The sequence below is a fragment of the Tupaia chinensis genome, unplaced genomic scaffold (assembly GCF_000334495.1).
Source record: "Tupaia chinensis unplaced genomic scaffold, TupChi_1.0 Scaffold144982_1, whole genome shotgun sequence".
Taxonomy (NCBI): domain Eukaryota; kingdom Metazoa; phylum Chordata; class Mammalia; order Scandentia; family Tupaiidae; genus Tupaia; species Tupaia belangeri.
Window position 1 is genome coordinate 2,305,024 of NW_006204841.1, and position 6,744 is coordinate 2,311,767.

The window sequence follows — 6,744 nt, forward strand, 5'->3', positions numbered from 1 at the left end:
GTCAACCCTTTCCATGAAGGGCACAAGAGTCAAGAAAAAGGCTCCAGATTTTGCTCTGTAAATTCCACTTTGGAGAGTGGGTAGGCAGTTCACTTTGCTGTTCCTTTGCTGGTTTTCCATTGAAACAAAGAGTCCCATTTAACATCTTATTAAACAGGATATAATTTGTTGGTTTTGGTTTACTTATAGAGTTCATTTAATAGCTTTATAATTGTAACCTCACATTATAGAATCACTATTGATCTGAAGAAATCATTTGAATTGTACAATTACGCTTGACTCAGTTGAATATTTTCTGTAGTTATATGTGTTATATCTGACAAACTAAGCATCTGTGAAGGTCTTGAGTGGCATTTTGTGCAAATCGCAAGCACTTTCTGTATGTTTTAGGGTTAGGTAGGGAAGCAGTGATAGTGAAATCACTGTTCTCTCTTCTACTTCTGGCCTGGACTGCCTAGGGGTGCCTCAAGGTGAGAAGCATCAAAGTCAAGGATATCTATTAGTGCACTGAGTGTTTTAGAATCAGAGCATTTTTGTTGCTTATGACTTGCATGAGTAGCTATAACGAATAGTTCCTGGCCCAGAGCCTGGAACATAACAGGTGTTCAATACATATTTGTTTAACAGTTATGAGTGAGAGTTTTAGACCAGAGGTTGGCAAACCTTCTATAAAGGCCAGATGGTAAATATTTTAGGTGAATATTTTACAAACCAAATATTTGAATTCTGTTGCAACTACTTAATTCTGCTGAGGCAGCACAAAAGCAGTAGACAATATGTAAATGAATGGGCATGGCCATGCTCGTATAAAACTTTATTTACAAAAACAGATGGTGGGCCACATTTGGCTCATGGATGAACCTCTGTTTTAGAGTCAGACAAATGTAGGTTTGCTCAAGCTGTACCTCATGCCAAGCTTGGCCTTGTGGTAGGTCATGTCATTTATCTTTACATTGGTTTCTTTATGTGTAAAATGAGGGTATTCATTTCTTCTTCATGGTTATAAGGATTACATGAGATATGTACACGAGGCCATTAGCTCAGTAGCTAGGACATTATAAGCATTCAGGAAAGTGGTTGTCCCTATCACTGTCATTACTTCTATGCTCCCAAACCTGAAGTGCTGACCATTTCTCTGTATTAGATTTCCATCAATTTTCTTTTGTCTAGAATTAGCCTTGCTATCTTGCAATTAGGGAAGGTTTTCTTCAGAGACTTCTAGTCTATCTGTTATCCCTATTCTTGATTTTCAACATGTACTATTCTTTTAAAGTTTCACCAGGTGCCCTCACTCCTTTAGGAATGTTTCTCAGAGTCTCTACCTTTGGTTGTCATTGATGTAGTTTAGTATTTCATTATAAGAGCTTTTTTATGCTTTCTCACACTGAACTCTAATTCCCCAATCCATCATCTATACTTCCATCTGAATTATGTGTGTGTGTCTCTGTGTGTATGTGTATGTTAGAATTTATTTATTATTTATTTTGAGAGCGTGAGAGAGATCGAGCCACAATAAGATCTTCACACTGTGCTCCATCTTCAGTCCTCCAGCCGTCAGAGTCACAGGTGTGACACCTGACCCATACAGGGAGGATTTGGGATGTGAACCTGGGAACTTCACATATGGCTTCAGCAGCATGGAGTGTTACATTACCACTGTACAAGCACGGCTGGCCTAAATTATATTTTTAAAGCATACTATGACATCACTCTAGTACTTAAAGAAATGTTTATTCCTAGATGACTACAGAACAAAGTGTGAATTTATTAGCCTGGCCTTCAAGATGCTACATCATGTCCTACTATGCTTTTCCAGGTTCATCTCTCATTTTTACTTTTGCTGACCTTGACAATATGGGCTTGCCAGAATACTTATTTTTGCCTTTTTTTTTTTGGAGAGGTTTTTGCTATAAGGCATGTGTGCTCACCAGAAAGACAGAGATATAGAAAGCGGGAAATCACCCCCCGGGGGGATGGCCACGCTGCAATCCCTTCTCCTCCATTCTCCTCTCGGGATCTTGGGCATGCACACACACACACCCGGCGTGAGTTTAAGCCACCGGGTCCGGAACGTGAACCGCGGTCGACTACGTGGGAGTCCAGCGACATGGCCATTACGCTAACTGCTGGTCCCTTGCCTTTTAATTTTGAAAAATATCATTTTTCTTCTTCATGCTCTTACAATTTTTTATATTTAATTATTTTTGCTTAATTGTGTGGGAATATTTTTCTTAGGATAAACTGTAAGGTTCTTGCAGGCTGGACATCCTATATCTTCCTAACTTCTATACCTTGAAATTAATTTAAAAGACCCTTTTGGACAATCAAAAATGTAAAATGAAATGGTCACTTGTAGTAATCACCTTAAAAAACGATTTGTCAGGCACTGCAAGGAGAGGTTTTTGCTATAAGGCATGTGTGCTCACCAGAAAGACAGAGATATAGAAAGCGGGAAATCACCCCCCGGGGGGATGGCCACGCTGCAATCCCTTCTCCTCCATTCTCCTCTCGGGATCTTGGGCATGCACACACACACACCCGGCGTGAGTTTAAGCCACCGGGTCCGGAACGTGAACCGCGGTCGACTACGTGGGAGTCCAGCGACATGGCCATTACGCTAACTGCTGGTCCCTTGCCTTTTAATTTTGAAAAATATCATTTTTCTTCTTCATGCTCTTACAATTTTTTATATTTAATTATTTTTGCTTAATTGTGTGGGAATATTTTTCTTAGGATAAACTGTAAGGTTCTTGCAGGCTGGACATCCTATATCTTCCTAACTTCTATACCTTGAAATTAATTTAAAAGACCCTTTTGGACAATCAAAAATGTAAAATGAAATGGTCACTTGTAGTAATCACCTTAAAAAACGATTTGTCAGGCACTGCAACTGTTCTTACTATCCTTTCTTTTATTTAATATCTTATTTTTCAAAAGTAGAGTTAAATCCGGAGTAATAGGATGAAAAAGAATTTTCTCTCAGAAGAAAAAGCAGAACGTATATAAGCTGAGTTGCAGTATTTGTAAACCTCTTAATCACTCCCCCACAGAGCTGGAAGTTTCATTCCTATTTCACTTTGCCGTGTGTAAATCTCTGCTACGACAATTCTCAAACTTAATTGTAATCATTGTTCACTTATTTTCTCCCACTAGATTTGTAGGTCCTATGGTTTGAAAGCATGTTCTCTATCTTAGTAGAAACCTTGTAAATGCTCTGAAAAGCTTTTTGAATAAATGGATAGATGAATGAATGAGGGAATGGTTAGGTCCTAGAGCAGTATCTCTTTTAATTACATCTATTAAGACCACAGTGTTTTGGTCAATATGTTGGAATTTCTTTCTGCTTCTAAATGTTAAGCAAAAAAAGGAACTATTTAAGATGACAAACACCTTCAAACATTGCTTATACTATGAGTAGCTTCAAAAAGTCCTTGAAACGAAACAAGAAAGCAATTAAGGAAAGCAAATTGACATGAAAGTTTGAATCACTAAAAAAATAATGGGGGAATTATGTTATGTGGGTAAATGTTTAATGCATAAATGTCAGTGCCAATAGCTTGTCACCACTCTGCTCAACTTGGAGCACTCGAGAGGTTGAGAAGCACGAGATGTTGAGGTAACAGGAGATAGATAGATGAACTACTGTTTGTTGTTTCAGAAGGATGCTCTTCGATGAGCCAAATGTGAAACTTTCATTATGATTAGCCCCTATTCACTTCATGCTTGACAGAAGTAACATATGCTTTGGAAATGTCAGTTCAAATTTACTTGGCTTTTTTTTAATTCCTACAAAAATGCTAAGTGCTAATAGTCTATGCATTTCAATCTGTACAGTATCAGTTTTGGCTAGAAGTTATTATTATTTTTTTAAATAGGACTTATTTTGCCTCAGGTATATGGTGGCCTTCACACCATGTCTTTAATAAATCTTTTTTTCCTTAAATCAGTCATAGACATGCTGATTAAAATGCTAGCATCAAGTAATTTGAAACGTTCATAATATTTTCTCTGGCATAAAAAGATCAGTAGATAAGCCGTGATAGCAGTTGTGTTGAAGATTTTAAGCAAGTGGATAACAAAGCACTTTGCAATCTTGTCTTTGTTCTTTACTGAGGATTTTTTTCCTTAAGTTTAGAAAGCAAGACTTTTAAAGATATTTTTAGCAGTCCTTGAAACGTTGGGAGTTTGATGCAATTTTTTCTAGGCAATATGTGACATTAGAGGGAAAAAATTCAAAACAATTACAAAACAATACACATGGCATTTTGGACATTAAATTTATCTTATTAGAAACACAAACAAACAAACAAACACCAAAAGCACCAGTAGAAAAAGCACATAGAGGCACTGGCAGATGGTGTAATGATCATGTCACTGGACTCCCATATAGTCAACTGCTGTTTGAGTCCAGGACCTGGTGGTTTAAATCTCACTCCAGGCGCATGTGCGTGCATGGCCAAAACCCTGAGTGGAGAATGGGGGAGAAGGGATTGCAGTGTGACCAATCCCTGTGGGGGATGATTTTTTTGCTTTCTGTCTCTCTGGTGAACACTCTCACCCTATAGCAAAAATCTAAAAAAAATAAAGTACATAGAAACCGAAATTCTTTCATGAACATGCTGGTGAGATTTCAATGAAAGACTTTTTCATAAAGACGTAGTTATATTAATGTTGAGAAACAAAATGTATCTACAAATGGAATTTTACATAGCACTTCATGCCACGTGTAACAACGAAGTGTTCCCTGAATTGCATGCCCTTGTCTTGACAAACTATATGTTTGACAACCCGCACATCATTTTTCAAGAAACCGTCTACAGGTACAGCTCACATTTATTATGGATGTGCATATTCAGTAATGGGGAGAAGAGAAGGTTGTAAGACAGCAGCAAATATCCGTGTTATTTCTCCTTCCTCAGTCCAACCTCCTCTAAATGCAGGGAGCCCCATATGTAACACACTTCAACAAGAACTCCCCAGCATCCTCCCCAGAACTTCCAGGAAGATGCATCTCACTATCATATAGGAAATATATTCTGTAATATTGAAGAGGGAGTGAGATAGTTCCCTCCACGTCTAGCTGAGATCCGCTCCCCTGTAAATCGCAACAGGTGAGTTCTCTTCTTTCACCTGTGAGCCATTCACCGTATGGCTGTATCTGCCATGTTCCTTCTCTAGTCATGTTTTTCTAGGCTACCTTTTCAGTGGCAGTACTTCATTTGCCTGAGTTTCCATAGAGTTATTGTTCTAGTGACGTTGCTTTGCCTTGCTTTCCAGATTATTTATTTTCTCCATTATTACGTGGTATTTAGATCTCAAATGACTTCCAAACTGAAGTTCAGTAAGTCAAGAGGAAGACAAAGAACATTTATTTGCTTGACACAGGAATAATCCCATATATCTATAAGCCATCCGGAGAAATAAAAATTAATCCACATGACTTTATGGGTCGGTTTGGAGATGCAACCAACATAAAACTCCTTTATTACTGTTGTTTGTTTTAATGGGAACTTTTTTTTTTTTAATTCTTTTTTTTTTTTTGAGAGGTTTTTGCTATAGGGTACGTGTGCTTGCCAGAAAGACAGAGAGAGACAGAGAGACAAAAAATGAGAAGTCACCCTCCCGGAGGAATGGCCACGCCACAATCCCTTCTCCTCCATTCTCCTCTTGGGATCTTGGGCGCACATGCACACACGCCCAGTGTGAATTTAAGCCACCGGGTCTGGGATTTGAACCATGGTTGACTACATGGGAGTGAAGTGACAGAGCCATTGCAACAACTGCTGGTCTCTAATGGGAACTTTTGTTAAGCTATGCCATACCCATAATTAAAAAAATCTGAGTGAAAGGGGAAAAAAAGAGTATTGAAAACATTATTCTCTCCAAAGACTGAAGAGAGACCTCAGTAGGGGCCTTTGAGAGAGAACCAGGGAGGTGGTTGTCGATATGATCAAGGCTCTGAAATTCCCAGTCAAGAGCTGAGGTTGAGAAACTTAAATCGTGGGAGAGAAGAAAATGGCATAGAAGTTCTCTGGAGAGACTGTCGATAGCAACAACAATTTTTTTGTTGTTCTGTTCTGTTTTTGGTCAAGGCACCATACCTTCACACTAATGCTTTGAACCTTATCCTCTGCTATAGTGTGAAAATCCCCCAAACTCATATGTTGGGCCTTGGCTGTGTTATAAAGGTGTAAAGTGAAAACTTAATCTCTTCATGGTGTCTCAGAATGGGCCTTTTGATGTGAAGGGTTATCTAGTGAATGAGGTCCCTATGATTGAGTTTTGGTGGGTTTGTAAGAAGGGAAAGGAGAGCAGTACAGGCAGAAACTTATGGCACAGCTGCTCTGCTCAAGACCCTGCCCTCTGCCATTTTATGATGCTTTTGGATCATCCATGTGGCCAGAACTGTGAGTTAAATAAACCTCTATTCTATTAAATTTACCCATCTAAGGTACTTCTGTAAGCAGCACAATAAAAGATTGAGACTCCATATTTTTAAAAAGTAGTTTTTATTTTCTTTTTAAGAATGATGAGTTGAGGGAACCAGCAGTTAGCGTAATGGCTATGTCGCTGGACTCCCACGTAGTCGACCGCGGTTCGTGTCCTGGACCCGGTGGCTTAAAACTCACGCTGGGCGCGTGTGCGTGCGTGCCCAAGATCCTGAGAGGAGAATGGAGGAGAAGGGATTGCGGCGTGACCATCCCCCCTGGGGGGTGATTTCTCACTATCTGTCTCTATGTCTCT